The sequence below is a fragment of the Macrotis lagotis genome, chromosome 8 (assembly GCF_037893015.1).
Source record: "Macrotis lagotis isolate mMagLag1 chromosome 8, bilby.v1.9.chrom.fasta, whole genome shotgun sequence".
In the NCBI taxonomy this organism is placed as follows: Eukaryota; Metazoa; Chordata; class Mammalia; order Peramelemorphia; family Peramelidae; genus Macrotis; species Macrotis lagotis.
Window position 1 is genome coordinate 542,480 of NC_133665.1, and position 17,833 is coordinate 560,312.

Below are 17,833 nucleotides of genomic sequence, written 5' to 3' on the forward strand. Positions count from 1 at the left end.
ATTGGGTTAAGTGGCTTGCCCAAGGCCACACAGCTAGGTAATTATTAAGTGTCTGAGGCCGGATTTGAACCCAAGTACTCCTGACTCCAGGGCCAGTTCTCTATCCACTGCCACCTAGCCGCCCCCAATTATCTTTTGATTTCCTACTTTAGTATTCTAATCCCCTATGATAAATGTGATGCCTTTTTTTGTTATTATTTCTAGAGGATACTGTAGATCTTCAAAGAACTAAGTCAACTTTGGCCTCTTTATGACATTGTTTGAAACATAGACTTGTATTACTGTGATGTAGAACAGTGCTTTGCATTTAAACAGATAACATTCTATCATTTCTACCCTTCTATTCCAAGTTTTGAAGTTTGCTAGTCCAGCATTAAGTTTCTAAGGAGCAAACTTGAGGACCTACCTCAGTGAAGGGTTAATACCTGTTCTGATCCTGGGCAAGACCATATGCTGGTTCCCCCACCCAAGGTCCCCCATCACCTTTGCATGAACTGGGATGTTTTTGCATGTACCCAATACTCCCTTTAGGAACTAGCATTCCTGGAAGTTGAATCTTGGGAGATTTGGCTACCTGCCCAGAGGTTCAACATTTAATTAATTTCATAACCTTGGCCACAAATCTTCCTATGGTCATGCATGTACTTTTCACATGTCCTGGTTAAGTGCCCAAAAAGCTTATATAAGCCTATTGGCAATGTGCCACCTTTGTCTTGGACCCCTTAAAAGTCCCTAACATTGGCCAGACCCTTGGAGTTTTGCCCATGGAAAGGACACTTTGCCTGGGACATTTTCCCAATCGCGACTCTGAAAGGCTGTGATTTGGAACTCCCCAGCCGCTATGAATTCAGATGTTGTTGCTCCCCTGATTGGTGATATTTTCTTTTAATATCTATCTTTATGTAGGATTTGCTCTTCTTTTTATTATATTGGGATTTATTGGTTACTTTTGCTGTAAAACTGATTTATTTCTACCTGTTTTATAATCACTTTATTAAATATATTTTGTTTGTTTTGTTGGTGTGAATGTGTCATTTTGTAGGAGTGAATAGAAACCAAAACTCTTTAATCAAACACTCAGTTATAGCTGAAATGTGAATTCATCCCAGTAGCTATGCTGAATTTATACTAGATTTTGATAGGACCAATGCTAAATAGAAATGTTGATATCTGAGGCTATTCTTCTCAGTGGCTTCTTTGGTAAAAGGTTGAGTGTGTCTCTCCCCTCCCTTACCTTGGGGAGAAATGTTTATATTTCTCATCTAGCTATATATCCTTTTTTTAAATAAATAAATAAAATTTAATTATATTTCATTCATTTATTTTTCAGCATTTTTTAAAAGAAATAATTTTAAAAGTTCTCTTCCTTAAGCTATAAAGCCCAGAGTCAATCTAGTATAATACCTAGAGGATCTCTAGATCAGAAAGATTTGAGTTCATATCCAGTCTTTGACATGATAGCTTTGTGAATATGGGCATATCATTTAATCTTTCAGTTCTCCTAGCAAGTCTCTTTCTTTACTACTTCATATAGATGAAATCATAGCTATAGACATAACTCTCCTTCTTTACTTCCTCTTCTCCTACCCCTTGGAACCAGAAATCAGCCTTTGATACCTAGTGTTTGTGGGATCCTTTTCCTATCACTTGTGATCATCTCAGAGATCTAGTCAACACTCTAAGATCATAAATTGCATGCAAGTTATGAATCTGTATTATTGCTGGAGAGAATTCTCCAAACCAATGAAATCCCAGAGGTAAACTGTACTCCCCTACAACTATAACAACAAAAGATATCAAAAAAAATCTTCAACTTCAAGAACGAAAGTATGTTGGTTGGTGTTTTCCATTGTTTTATTTTTAATGTATTTTGCTTCTCCTTATAGATTTCTTTGAATTATTGAATGAGTCCAATTGGCATGGTAGTAAAAGTACAGGTATTATTGCTGTGTCTAGCAATATCTTCTGAGTAAATATCCTTTTGAAAAAGTTAATGGAATTTTTTCTTTGAAGGCAATGGGGTTTAAGTGAATTGCCCAGGGTCATACAGCTAGTAAATGTCTGAGGTTGGATTTAGCACTCGAACCACTTTACCACCTAGCTGCACCTAAAAGCTAATGGATATTATTGGTTTACTGGAACTTAAGGATTAATCATTGACAATTATAGCAAGGGAGAATACACTGAAATGGAGGGGCTCCAGCTAATAGCATTCAAAAAGAGATGTCCAAATTCCTTAGAGATGCTACTCCTAGAAGCCTAAGAGGGAACTACAACCAGCTGTGCTCTGGGAGAGCAGAGCTTGAGAATATACACTTGTATGTGGTAGGCTTAATAAATATTTCTTTAAATGAATTAAATTAGAATTCCCTATTCACTTGGGGAGCAGATGGCTCTCATTTGCTTCTCAGACTTCTCAGACTTTTTTCTTTTTTTTATTAAAGATTTTATTTATTTTGAGTTTTACAATTTTTCCTCTAATCTTACTTCCCTCCCCCCACCCCCACCCCCACCCCCACCCCCACAGAAGGCAGTTTGTCAGTCTTTACATTGTTTCCATGGTAAACATTGATCTAAATTGAGTGTGATGAGAGAGAAATGATATCCTTAAGGAAGAAACATAAAGTATAAGAGATAGCAAGATCAGGCAATAAGATATCAGGGTTTTGTTTTTTTTCCCTAAATTTAAGGTAATAGTCCTTGGTCTTTGTTCAAACTCCGCAGTTCTTTCTCTGGATACAGATGGTATTCTCCATTGCAGACAACCCCAAATTGTCCCTGATTGTTGCACTGATGGAATGAGTGAGTCCATCAAGGTTGATCTTCTGTCCAAGTTTTGATCAAACTTACCTCAAAACATTCCCCTCATTTCTTTGTCATTTTGGAATTTTACATTCCAAAAGTTTTTATCATTTCTATTAGACACTGTGTGATCCTTAATACTTGAACTTTTTCTTTCTGGGTGCTTTGAATATTTTTTCTTCTTAGGCTTGGGAGCTCCCGATGTTAGATATGATATTCCTAGAACTTTTCATTTGGAGATTCCTTTTAGACTGTGATTGATAGATTGTTCAATTTTTCCCTTGTCTTCTGTTATAGGAAGTTTTTATCTATGATTGCTTGAAATATAATGTGTAGACTTTTTAAAAAAATTGCATTTTTCAGGGAATCCAATGATTCTTAAATTTTTCCTTTGTTCTGTTTTCTAAGAGAATTATTTTTAATATTTAATATATCACCTTTTTCTATTCTTTCTATTATATATTGATATCTCTGGTAGTCATGCATTTCTGTTTGATTTTTAGTTTTAGGGGAGAATTTCTTGAATAAGATTTGCTACTTTCTCTTCTAAACTATTTATACTCCTTCCATTTCTTCTTTATTTCATTTTTTAAAAATTGCTTCATTTTTTCCTGGTATTTATTCTAGTCTTGTTGAAAAATAATGTTCCCCTTTGAATTTCTATACTTATTTTGAAGTTACTTGCTCTCCCTTTTTGAGATTTCTAGACCTATAATATTTTTATATTGGTCATTGGTCATTATATTGGTCCTCTTTTCTACTTATAATTCTTGAATTGGGGCTTTTAGTGATGATTAAACTCTGCCCCTGCTTACTTTTTTTTTGCTTGGTCTTGTCCTTGACTCTTTGTGTTCCTGTACTGATTTCTACTTCTCAGGATTAAACCCATAGATCTTTGAAGTTCAGAGTACAGAATCTTTTAGGGTCCTCTGCTATCTCAGAATAGAATATTAGGGTCCTCAAGAGCCTTGTGGTACCACAATAGACTGTCTGCTCATTGTTTTCCCCAGGGCTTATAATTCCCCTGATGAGACTTTCTGATCATTCTGAGGCTTTCTAAGTAGAGTCCTCTAAAATTTTGATTTCCAAACACAGAGCCTTACAGGTAGCATTTGCTCTAGGCCTCTATCTCTAGTTGTCTTCAGAGGTTACCCTATCCCAAAGATAGTTGTGATGCTTGTACCCTCTTCTATTGTTCATGGGCTTTTGGATAGCTTTTGTGCCAATCTGGAATGAAAGAAGTTACTTGCTGTATTTTCTTATTAGATTTATTCATTATTATTCATTCAAGGTTTTTCAAAGATAAATATTTGGAAGCTGGATGGTCTGCATCCCATTTTCTTTTTTATTGAAATTTTATTTTATTTTTCCAATTACATGCAAAGATAGTTTTCTAACATTCATTCATTTGCAAATGAGTTTCCCATTTTTCTATCACCTTCCCTTTCCCTGGCACCAAACAATCTTATATAGGTTGTACATGTACAATCGGATTTAACATTTTTCATATCAATCATGCTATGACAGTGAAATTAGAAGGAAAGAAAAACCATGAGAAAGAAAGAAAAAAATGAATTTTTAGATGACATTTTCCATAACAGGTCTCTCAGAATTGTCCCTTGATCACTGAACTGCCGAGAAAAGCTGCATCCACTACAGCCGATCCATCCCACAATGTTGCTGTTAATGTGTACAAATTTTCCTAGTTCCACTCACTTCACTCAATCAGTTCATGCAAGTCCCTTCAGGCTTTTCTAAAGTTAGGTTGTTTATGATTTCCTATGGAACAAGAGTACTCCACAACACTCATATACCCTAGCCTGTTCAACCATTCACCAATTTCTAATTCTTTGCCACTACACAGAGTTGCCATAAATATTTTTATATTTTTGTGATCTCTTTGGGATATAGATCAAGTAGTGGTATTGTTGGATCAAAGGGCATGCCTAATTCCATTGCCCTTTGGGCATAGTTCCAAATCGCTCTCCAGAAAGGCTGGACCAGCTCTACCAACAGTACACCAGTGTCCCAATTCTCCCACATCCTTTTCTGTCATCTGAACCAATATGATAGGTGTGAGGTGGTACCTCAGAGTTGTATCAATCTGCATCTCTCCAACCAATGATCTGGACCATTTCTTCATGACAATAGACAGCTTTAATGTTTTCATCTAAAAACTGCCCATTCACATCCCTTGATAACCCATCAATTGGAGAATGACTTGTATTTCAATTGGTGAATGACTTGTATTTCAATAAACTTGACTCAGTTTGCTACATATTCCAGAAATGAGTCCTCCATCACAAACACCAGCTGTGAAGATTGTTTCCTGGCCCTCTATCTTCCTTCTAATCTTGGTTGCATTGGTTTTGTTTGTGCAAACCCTTTTTAATTTAATATAGTCAAAATCATCTATTTTGCAAAAAGTTGAGAAACAATCCTCACAACTAGGAGCTCCTACAAAGGTCTCTTCTCCAAAATATATAGAGAACTGCATCAAATTTATAAGGTTCAAGTCATTCCCCAATTGACAAATGATCAAAGGACATGAACAGACAGCCCTCAAATGAGGACACCAAAGTTATATATAATAATATGAAAAAGTACTCCAAATCATTATTTATTAGAGAAATGCAAATAAAAACAACAATGAGGTATCACCTCATTGGCCAAGATGAGAAAAAAAGGGAAAATGGTTAGAGAGGTTGTGGGAGGATCGGGACATCAATGCACTGCTGTGATGTAGTTGTGAACAGATCCAACCACTCTAGAGAGCAATATGGAACCATGCACAAAGAGCAATAAAATTGTTCATCCTGTTGACCCAGCAATTCCAATTCTATGCCCATATTCAGAAGAAATCATTAAAAATAGGAAAAGTTCCACATGTTCCAAAATATTTATAGCAGCTCTTTTTGCAGTGGCAAAGAACTGGAAATTGAGGGTATGTCTATCAGCTGGGGAAATGGTTAAACAAGTTATGGCACATGAATACCATGGAATACTACTGTTCCACAAGAAACCACAAATGGTCGGATTCTAGAGAAGCATGGAATGAGTTACACGATCTGATGCTGAGCAAAGGAAGCAGAACCAAAACAATGTACCTATCAACAACATTGTGAGATAATCAACCCTGATAGACACAGCTCCTCTTGGCAGCTCAGAGCTAGGACGACCTTATTAGACCAGCCATGGAAAATATCATCCCAATCCAGAGGAAGAAAAACAAAGCAAAACAAAAGAAAAAACTAACCCTTCAGAATATGATGAACATTTTATAAAAATTATCTCTTATGTATCTCTTTCTCTTAATCCTAATTCTTCATACTGAAAATGACTAATCTGTAAACACATTCATCAAAAATGTGTATGTACAATGTTAACCTGACTGTTCACCACTGAAGGGAGAGGGGTAGAGGGAAATTTTGTAATTTAAAAATATATATGAGCATATGGATGAAAAATTTTTTTAAAAAGATTATAATTATCCTTGGTGGAGAAGACAGATGCAAAATAAGAACTGAATCATACTCTTAACAGTTTGCTATTTACCTCATTCCATCTACCTCAGTTTGGGGTACTTCCCATCTTTGATTCTCCTTTTGCTCAATATGGCTTAAAAATTGAAATAAGCCTTTTTTTTAAACTTGTCTTTTGTATTTCAGGCTTGTCAGCACTTGTTCTGAGTTTTATCACTCCTGATCCTGTTCTTCTAGCACTGTCACATTTTTGTATTCATTTTATGTCTGCACTTCCATATCTTAGACACATTTTTTAAAAATCTGAGAGTACAGGGCAACTAGGTAGTGCAGTGGACAGAGCACCAGCCCTGAAGCCAGGTGGACCCGAGTTCAAATGTGGTCTCAGACACTCAACAATTACCCAGCTGCATGACCTTGGGCAAGCTACCCAACCCCATTGTCCTGCAAAAAAACAAACAAAAAAAATCTTGAGAGTTCACTTACACAAGCATCCTCAGACATCTCGTTTTTTTTTCCCTCACTGGAAGTGTTCCTCATTTGTGCTTTTCAGTTGTTACTCTTGGGAGATCTTTATTCCCCTCTCCCACTGGACTCTCTGACTTTACTAAAGAAATTTTAGATCTTGGGACCCTATTTTCTTTGAATTCCTTGAATTCCATGCAAACAAAATCTTGAACCCATTAAATTTAACCCTCTTTTATCACATAGTCTAACATGGAACAATCAAGCCCCTTAACTGCCCCACTCTCATGCCTTCAATCTCCTCTTCACTATTAACTTATTCTCATTTGCCTCCAAATACATTTTGAAACCCCACTATTATAAAACCTTTTTTGACCCATTAACTATGTTTCCATTTCTGTCTCTTCTCTTTGATTTCTAAACTTTAGGGAAAAGGTCATGTATGACAGATAACCTTCACTGATCTTAAGGGCATGAAATTACTTTATTTAACACTACTATTTTTTCCCAGTACCCAGGCATAGGGCTCAGTACATAAGAATACATAATTTGGGGGGAATGAAAAAATATAGGGTGGTTGAATTGGGAAAGAACAAAATGATCAACCTTTGCTTCAAAGTGAATTAAAAATGTATTTTCATCCTTTAATCAGGATACCTCACTGATTATGCTTCTCAAAGGAATTTGGGAGACTGAAACTCTGTGCCAACTCTGCTCCCTTACCCCAATCCCACCAAACTATAGGAATGTATTTCCCTTCTTTCTTTGGATATAGTAGCTCACATGGTGTTTGAATTTGTAGATGTGTTAATTTAGCTGAAGTTTTTTTCTTTCTCCCTCTCTTTTTTTAAGGTTTTTGCAAGGGAATGGGGCCAAGTGGTCTGCCCAAGGCCACACAGCTAGGCCACGCCTTTTCTCTCTTTTTGATTCATTTGAGTGGAGGAGTAATTATTAGGAAAGGAAGGCAATGTAGGAAAAGGTATCAATGGGGGCGGCTAGGTGGCAGTAGTGGATGAAGCACCGGCCTTGAGTCAGGAGTACTTGGGTTCAAATCTGGTCTCAGATACTTAATAATTACCTAGCTGTGTGGCCTTGGGCAGGCCACTTAACCCCATTTGCCTTGCAAAAACCTAAAAAAGAAAAAGGTATCAATGACACTTTTCAAAAGATCCCTTGAAGGAGAAAGTTAAGACATTTTCCCAGAATGCTGACATCGATGTGTATAATTATCAAGGAAGTATTTCTTCATACTTTCTTCTTCTTTTTCTTCTTCTTCTTCTTCTTCTTCTTCTTCTTCTTCTTCTTCTTCTTCTTCTTCTTTTCTTCTTCTTCTTCAGCCTTTGCAAGGCACTGGGTTCAGGTGACTTGCCCAAGGTCACACAGCTAAACAAACAAGTGTCAGAAGCCAAACCTGAACTCAGGTCCTCCTGACTCCAGAGTCGATGCACCACCTAGCTGCCACTCATCCTTCTAATACAAATTAGAAATTATTACTTAGAAGTTTGAAATATATGTTCTAAGATATCTGGCATCTTCAAAGAAAAATTTCTTATATCTAGTGACAGCTTCAATACCTTTTTCTCATTTATATGTTAATTCCCAATACAAAATATTGTACATAGCAGTAACTTCATAGAGGGAAGGGAAGAAAGCACATGGAAGAAGTACTAGCTTAAAGCAGTGAAGAAGACAATTAAGAATAACTCAGGGGGCAGCTAGGTGGCGCAGTGGATAGAGCACTGGCCCTGGAGTCAGGAGGAACCAAGCTCAACTCCGGCCCCAGACACCCAATAACCACACAGCTGTGTGGCCTTGGGCAAGCCACCCAACCCCACTGCCCTGCAAAAACTTTAAAAAAAAAAAAGAATAACTCATTCTACAAAAACATCTGAACAAAATTAAATTCTGTATAAATTAAATGAATTTTTCGTTAAGATAAAAAAATCATTTTGGAATAGGATAAAAAATAAGAGTCTGTAACCCCCTTTTACATAGCATGACAAGAGAGGGACTAGAATGTTGTTTCTTTGTTAACAGTATGGGTATTTCGTAGACTGGCATTAACAGAAGTTCAGTCTCTTGATGTTACAATTGAGGAGCTCTGTAATCATCTGGCATTCTCTCGATGTTATACCTATGGTTAGAAATATACATGATGGGAACTCCAGGGATCTTCTGGATTCTTTGCTTAAGATCTCGATCTGCTGTAGCCACTACGTAACACTTGTGCTGGGTGACCCTCTGGACTAAGCAATCATCTGCATATGTTCTTTTGTGTGAGCATGGCAATCATTCAAATCTTGGGTTCTTAGCAATTCTCAGATCTACTCGGTATTTCTGCCCCAGTTTTTCAGTTTCAGTCATCACACAGTCAGTTATGCAGGTAATACATTTGGCATACAGACAATCCATCATTGATTGCACTAAGTCCAACTTGGCTTTGATGGAGAAGTTGATAAAGTTGGTATCAACTAAAATGTAATACAGGGATACCAATTGTGTGTTATATTGAAAAAATAAGCAGGATGGGTGCTGGGGAACTTCTCTTTCTTTGAGAGCACTGGGATCTTTCTTCTCTTTCTTTTTTGGTTTTAACCGATCTTTTTTTTTTTTTTTTTTTTTAAGATTCTCATTTTCTTCTCCCGTTTCCTTTAAATTTAGAGGTTTCTTTAAATTTAAGTCATATCTCAAAGCAAGCAACACCTAACCAGGAATTCGGGGTCCCAAACCTCCTCTAGTCCGCCTTAGAATCCTAACTGACTGGGGCGGCTAGGTGGCGCAGTGGTAGAGCACCGGCCTTGGAGTCAGGAGTACCTGGGTTCAAATCCAGTCTCAGATACTCATTAATTACCTAGCTGTGTGGCCTTGGGCAAACCACTTCACCCCATTTGCCTTGCAAAAACATGAAAAAAAAACAATCCTAACCCACTCAGATCACTCACAATCTCTCCTGTGGTTGTATTTTTTTGATGAATAATGAACCACATCTCCTCTTCTATCTAATCTGTTCAATATTTGAATCATAGAATGTTAGAGCTAGAAAGGATCTTAGGTATCATCTGATAATTATAGCTCTCATTTATATAGCTCTTTAAGGTTTGATGCTTTTCAATATATCATTTTATTTGTTACTCAGAACAACCCTGTGAAGTACATCCTGATATTTTCTCCTTTTGACAGATGAAGAATTTGAGGATCAAAATAACCTAGGCTCACGCAACTAATAAGTGTTCTTCCTGATTCCAAGGTTTAACACCATTAGCTTCACCATATTACCCTAAACCTCTGATATTTCACATAAGAAAAATGAGACCCTTAGAGGAGAAGTTAATTAGCCAGTATTGCATAGCAAGTCATTTACAGAATTGGGTTGATAAACCAGGTCTCCTGACTCCCATATCCAATTCTTCTTTTTTAATATATGAACTAACCTAAGATAGCTGTGCAGACTTTTGTTTTAAAATGATAGACCAAATGCACTACTTAAAAACTATCTGCTCTACTTACATGTCATTTCCATGTGTATTTTGATTATATCATGATGCAGCATAATAGTTTAAAAGTAAAAATATTTTATAATAAATATTGACTGACTCAGAACTTCTTGAGTTTAAAATCACCTGTCAAAACAACAGCATATATATTACTTCATTCATCCTTCTCAGACTAGGCAATAGGTAAATATGGAATTCAAAAATGTGGTTCCTCATGTGGATCTCAAAGAAGGGAGAGTTCACTTTTGTCAATTCAGGATTCAAGAACTCTTTCTTTTTGTCTGTCTACATTCTCTCTTTTTTTCTTTTTTTAAATATTTATTTATTTTCTAATTTTTTTTATTCTCATTTCGTACAGATGTTTTTTTTACATTAATAAAATATCCTTGTTTACAAGTAAACAAAATACCCCTCCCCCCATGAATATAGATAGACTTGCTTGGGCGAAAAAGTAAAGGGGAGAGAAAAAAAATTAAAATAAAAAAAATAGTAATAATTGTAGGTATGGCCAGGTGGCACAATGGACAAAGCACCAGCCCTGGAGCCATGAGCACCCCAGTCCATGTCCAGCCTCGTAAACCCAATAATCACCCAGCCATGTGACATGCAAGCCACCCGATCCCCACTGCCCTGCAAAAACCAAAAAGAAGAAAGAAAAAAAAAGAGACCCAAAATAAAATAAAATAGTAATAATAGTAGGGGTGGCTGGGTGGCAGACAGAGCATTGGCCCTTGAGCCAGGAGCACCTGGGTCTGAATCGGGCCCCAGATACCCAAAGATCACCCTGCTATGTGGCCCCAGGCAGGCCACCCAGCCCCACTTGCCCTGCACCCTCCCCCAAATAATAATAACAAAAAATGTGCTTCAGTCTTTGTTCCAACACCATCAACTCTATCGTGAGTGGATCACATTCTTTATGATAAGTCCATCACAAAAGTTACTTCCATATTTTTCCAACATTGCCATTGCTGATCGCAACTCCCTCCTTTCTTATTTCTCCACTACCATGTACTATATTTTCTCTCTCCTTTCACTCTGATTCTGCTGTAGGGTCACTGAGTGGCACAGCAGACAGATCCCTGGTGCTGGGGCCAAGAAGCCCTGAGCCCCCATACTACTCCTTAGGCCCAGAATCCACCTGGCCCTATGGTCCTGGGCAGGCCATCCAATCCCAGCCTCTTGCAAGAAGTAAAAAAGAAAATGTGTTATATCTGAACACTGTCCCACCCTGGTCCATCCTCTCCTTCTTTATTCACATCCCCACCCTTCCCCCTGCTCCCCCCTCCTTCTTACTCCAGATGTCTATACCCCATTGAGTATATTTGCTGTTTCCTCTCCTAGCCATCTCTGATGAGAGCAAAGGTTCCCTCATTCCCCCTTGCCTCCCCCCTTCCATATCATTGCAATAGCTCATTGTAATAAAAAAATCTTATTATGTGAAATATCTTGGACTATTCCCCCTCTCCTTTTTCTTTCTCCCTTTCCATTTCCCTTTTTTTCCTATTGACTCCATTTTTACACCATATTTTATCTTCAAATTCAGCTTTCTCCTGTGCTTCAACTATAAAAGCTCTCCCTCTACCTGCTCTATTAACTGAGATGGTTCATATGAATATTATCAGTATCATTTTTCTATACATGCAGTTCATCCTCATTAAGTCCCTCATATTTCCCCCTTCTCCTCCAATCTCCATGCTTCACCAGAGTCCTGTATCTGAAGATCAAACCTTCTGTTCAGCTCTGGCCATTCCAAAAGGAACCTTTGAAATTCCCCAGGTTCATTGAAAGTCCATCTTTTTCCCTGGAAGAGGACATTCAGCCTTGCTGGGTAGTTCATTCTTGGCTGCATTCTAAGCTCTTTTGCCTTTTGGTATATTGTATTCCAAGCCCTACGAGCTTCCAATGTAGTTGCTGCTAAGTTCTGTGTGATCCTGACTACAGCTCCATGATATTTGAACTGTGTCCTTCCGGCTGCTTGCAATATTTTCTCTTTGACTTGGGAGTTCTGGAACTTGGCTATAATATTCCTGGGGGTTGGTTTTTGGGGATCTCTTTCTCGGGGAGATCAGTGGATTCTTTCAATTTCTATATTCCCCTCTGCTTCTGGGATATCAGGGCAATTTTCCTGTAGTAATTCTTTGAAAATGATGTCAAGGCTCTTTTCCTGATCATGACTTTCAGGTATTCCAATATTTTCAGATTATCTTTCCTAAGTCTGTTATCCATATCAGTTGTTTTTTCAATGAGATATTTCACATTTTCTTCTAATTTTTCATTTTTTTTGGTTTTGAAGTATTGATTCCTGATTTCTGTTAAATTCATCAATCTCCCTGAATTCTATTCTTTGTCTGAAGGATTTGTTCTCTTCAGAGAGTTTTATTATCTCTTTTTCCATCTGGCCAATTTTGCTTTTTAAAGCATTCTTCTCCTCAGTAACTTTTTGAACTGTTCTATCCATTTGACCTAAGCTGGTTTTTAGCATGCTATTTTCTTCAGCATTTTTTTGGATTTCCTTGACTAAGCTGCTGACTTCATTTTCATGTTTTTCCTGCATCTCTCTCCTTTCTTTTCCCAGTTTTTCTTCCAACTCCCTCATTTGATTTTCAAAGTCTTTTTTGAGCTCTATCATAGCCTGAGCCCAATTTCTGTTTTTCTTGGAGTCTTTAGATGTAGGAGCTTGTGCTTCCTCATCTTCAGACTATTTTGATCCTTCTTGGGCTCATTTGCAAAATATTTCTCAATGGTCTTCCTTTTATTTCTTTGCTTGTTCACTTTCCCAGCCTAAGCCTGTTTTTTGGGGTGTTTCTTGAGCTTTTGGGACACTCCCACAAGGGTCTCAGTGTGTGAGGTTCTGTCCTCCCTCCTGGTCTGTGAATGAACATAAGAGCCCCCCTCTGCCATGGGGCCGAGGTGGGGAAGCCCTGTTGTTCTATGGCGGGGCCAAGACTGGGATCAGGATCTGAATGTGGTCAGAGCCCCAGAGTCCTGTTCCAGAGGCAGAGGACAGAGCTCGGCAGTCTCTCTCTTGCTTCACTCCCCTCCCTCAGCTCAATGGGCTCATGCCCTGGGGGCTCCTGCTTACTGGTTCTGCCTGCTTCTGTTTCCTGGATTTGGGCTGCCTAAAGACCAGGCTGCTGGCTGTGTGCCCTGAGGGCTGGGCTCCATGTGCTCGCTCTGGCAGAGGTCCCCCATTGTTCCCCCACTTTGTGCCCGGTGCTCCCCAGGGTGCAGCTCAGGAGACCCCCCCGCTGCTGTGAGCCATGGCTCCCAGCGCCCTGGGGCTGCCTCCGGGAGGCTGAAGTTCTTTGGCTCTGGCGGGCCACCCTTCCAACCCGGGGGAGCAGAGCCTTTCTGCTCTTTTCCAGGTTACCTTGAGTAGGAGAACTGCCTCACTGGGTCCCTTTGTGGGTTCTGTCTCTCGAAAGTTTAGTTAGAGTCCTTAGTTCATGAGTTTTTATCAGAGAGCTCCTAAGACTTGATCCCTTCATGTTGCCATCTTGGCTCCACCCCCCTACATTCTCTCTTGCTGCAATCTTAAGTCTGTTTCTTTCTGGTCAGGCCTCTGGGAATACTAAATATTTCCCAGCTGGAAAAAAGAATACTAAAGATAAAAAGATCGCTAAACATAAAAGAATCAAAGCATGAATGCTTCCTTATAACTACTTATAACTTTACTTCTAACTACTTATAAGTACTAATTACAACTACTGTTGCAGTTATAACTTATAACTACTGTTATAGTCTACTGTAAGGTTGTCAGTTAAGTCTTATTAGGGCATACCACAGTTAGCACTTCTGCTAATTAGCAATTTCACATTTTAACTCTGCACTGGACATTGGTTTTACCACAGAACTGAGCTCAGTCATTCCTGTGGTCTTTCTGTTATACCAGTCTTCCTTTAGTGCCAACCTACTCTTGCTACTGCTTAGGTATTCTTCCCACTGCTGCTTAATTGCTGATGAAGAAGAAGATGCCAACTGATGTTACTGCAGAGTTTTTGATATTCACAAAGTTGATGCTGAGGAGGAAATAAAAAAAACAGAGCAATGGCAACCAGAATTCCTGGGGCAAGCCCAGTTAGTTGAGTCAACATTAAATGTTAGCTTCCATTTTCATCCTACTGGGACAGAAAAGACCCATCTTTCTTGAAACCAGTGAAATCACATCTTGGCATCTAGAGAGCTGTATCCAAGGAGGCTTCTAGTCATAAACCACCTCTCCTACTATGTACAGATTCACCAACAGTCAGGAATAAACCAATCATCTTAATAATAAGTCATACATAGCCAAAAGCAAATCCTCACAGATCTCCCATATAGTCCACTTTTGTGAATGCTTTGTGGGGGAGGACCCCATTATACAAAACCAAATGAAATAGTCCTTGCTGTCAAGGAGCTGGCATCCTACTAGAGGAATACAGCATGTAATCATACAGTCTAACAGAGCTTTGTAGCCTATATATGGTACAAAATATAATGAAGCTTAAAGTGACTCCCTTGTGGCTGATGGAGGTCAAGTGCCAGGGTTAGAGGGACTCAGACAGGCAGGCCATGCTGCATGATTCCTCTGCTGACCTTTTCTCTTCTCTGGGTTTATAATTTTGGTTTTGTGTCACATCTTGGATGAAAGAAGATTCAAATATAGCTTATTCTCTGGTCTTTAACTCCCTAAGTAAAACTAACCTTGGTTGGCTTAAAATATGACTGTGCCTGGACATTTCATTATTCTCTTGACTGCTTTAGCCTCTTAGGTTATCCCCTACACAGTGCTGAATGAGACTAACTCAGCCTGTCATCACATCTCATGTTCCCCAAATGATCGTATATCAAAAAAAAGTGTACTAAAGATAGTTTTCAATTCATCAAGAAGGATGAATTTAACTATAAAAAGGAGAAAATAAAACACTCAGTGGGGGGTAGAATTAATTTGCATAGTGAGATTCCAATAGGGATTTGTTTGATTGCAGGGAAGAAGAGCTTCCCTCTTGAAGATACTGGAGGGTGTAGTTCATTGGTATCTTTCTGTTCTGTATGACTGAGGTTTGACTAGTTGAAGAACTATTGGAGCAGTGCCCATGAAAGGTTGTCTCATTCAATTGGAAACCAAGTCCCAGTTAGTATTTCTATTATCAATCAATTTTTATAGCCCCTTTGAATGCAGATGCTATTTTTTTGTTATAATGTTCTCTTGGATATGCTTATTTCACTTTGCCTCAGTTCATTTTGAAGCTTTTTTTCCTGAAAAACAGTCTGCTCATCATATCTTATAGCATAGTGGTATTTCATTATGATCACATGCCATGACTTGTTCAGCCATTCTCCATTTTATGGAAATACCCTCAATTCGTTGCCACTACAAAAAGAGTGGCTATAAATATTTTTATACATAGGGATCCTCTCCCCTCCCCTTTTATAAATAATCTCTTTGGGATACTAACTTAGTAATGATATTGCAGAATCAAAGAATATGTGCACAGTTTTATAGCCCTTTGGGCATAGTTCCAGATTACTTTTCAGAATGGTTGGATCAGTTCACAACTCCACTAATACTGGACAAGTGTCCCAATTTTCCTATATCCCCTCCAATATTTATTATTTTCCTTTTCAGTCATATTAATCAATCTGATAGGTGTGAGGTGGTAGCTAATAGGTATTTTAATTTGTCTTTCTCTAATAAATAATATTTTTCTTTTCTCTAATAAATAATAAATTTTGAGCATTTTTCATATAATGTAGATAACTGATTTCATCATTTGAAAACCACAGGTTCATATCCATTGAACATTTATTAATTGGGGTATGACATGTATTCTTATAAATTTAATTTTGTTCTATATATAGTTGAGAAATAAGACCTTTATCAGAGTCACTTACTATAAAAATTATTTCTCAGCTTTCTGCTTTCCTTCTAATCTTGGATGCATTGATTTTTTTGTGTAAAACCTTTTTAACTTGGTAATCAAAATTGTCCATTTTACATCTAGTATTGCTCTTTACCTCTTATTTAGTCTTGAATTCTTCCCTTCTCCAAAGATCTGACAGTTAAACTATTCCATACTCTTGTAATTTGCTTATAGTATCACCCTTGTTGTTTAAATCATATACCCATTTTGACTTTATCTCAGTACCTTCTTCCTCAGTCTCTCCAGCAATTTTTTTATTTTTTCTTAGTCTGATAGGCCTGAGGTAGAACCTCAGAGTTGTTTTGATTTTAATTTGTTAAATTATTAGTGATTTAACCTATTTTTATGGGTAATAATGGTTTAAATTTCTTCATTTGAGAATTGTCTTTTCTCATATATTACATATCTGTTGGGAAATGGATTTGTTCTCATATATTTGAATTGGCTTCCCATATATCTTAGTTATCAAACTGATATCAGAGAAATTCTCTGTAAAGATTTTTTCAAGTTAATTGTTTCCCTTCTAATTTTAACTATTAATTTTGTTTGTGTAAAATTTTTTTACTTTTTTGTATTCAGAATTGTCCATTTTTATCTTCAGTTACCCTTTCTATCTTCTTTTGGACATCAGTTCTTACCTATTCCTATTACCTATGTGAAATTGAATTGTTTCTTTGTCTGTTTTCAGTATTCTTTGCTTGATCTTGATGTTCTGGATTTTGGTAATAATCTTTCTGAGAGTTTTCATTTTGGGACTTCTTTTAGGAGATAACCAGTGCATTCTTTCACTTTCTATTTTGCTTTCTGGATATAAAATTTATATGAAGTTTTCTTTTATAATTTCATGAAATAAAATATCTAGGTTCTTTTTTCAATTATGACTTTCAGGTGTGCCATTCATTCTTAAATTATCTCTACTTGGAGGGGCAGAACCAAGATGGCAGAATAAAGGGACTCCTGCAGGCTCTCCCCAAACTATTCCAAATATCTTTAAATAATGACTCTAACCAAATTCTAGAGTATCATAACCCACAAAAAAGACTAAATAAAACAATTTTCCAGCTCCAGACAACTTGGAAGATCCATAGGAAGGGTCTCTTATACCAGAGTTAGAAAGCCCAGGCCACACCAGAGCAAACTGGATCCATCTGTCCAGGAACAGACTGCAGGGTGCATGAGGGAGCCTGGTTCCCATGGCTGTGGTGGCAGTTTCCAGTCTTCTCAGCCCAGGTATTGCCAACAATAACTTAGAAGGGCAATAGGAAAACTTTCCACATCAGAGTGAAAGTGGAGCCCAGTCCAGCACAAGCTTCAGTGCCAACCCAGCCACAGGGGACCAGGAGCAGACCTGGGGAGCTCACTCAGCAGGAATCCACTCAGCAACTACTTCCAGAGAATTCAGACCACAGACAGTAAGAGGGTCAGGAGAGATTGCAGAAGTCTCTTTGCTATCTTTGAGGCTGGACTCTGTTGCTTTGCCCATATTCTCATCTAGTTCTTAGCCTGGGAACTCAATCTCAGGAAAAGGAGCAGAAGCACAACAGAGCATACTGCTTGAAACTGAGCAGGGACCCTCCTCACAGTTCCAAGGCAGAAAGGAGTGCCTATGGTCATCCACAGCCCAGAACACAGACCAGGAGAGCTGTCATAGCCTCTCATAAGGCCTTGGAGGAATTGAGAACTTGCA

The 17,833-nt window shown here is 38.1% G+C and overlaps 1 protein-coding gene and 1 pseudogene across 1 annotated transcript in view; one reads left to right on the forward strand and one right to left on the reverse strand.

The window, feature by feature from the left end:
- LOC141495157 (phospholipid-transporting ATPase FetA-like) overlaps window positions 1–17,833 on the forward strand; it is a 234,624-nt gene that overhangs the window by 37,691 nt on the left and 179,100 nt on the right. The gene's annotated exons all lie outside the window — the stretch shown is intronic.
- LOC141495099 (rRNA-processing protein FCF1 homolog pseudogene) lies at window positions 8,835–17,341 on the reverse strand (annotated as a pseudogene).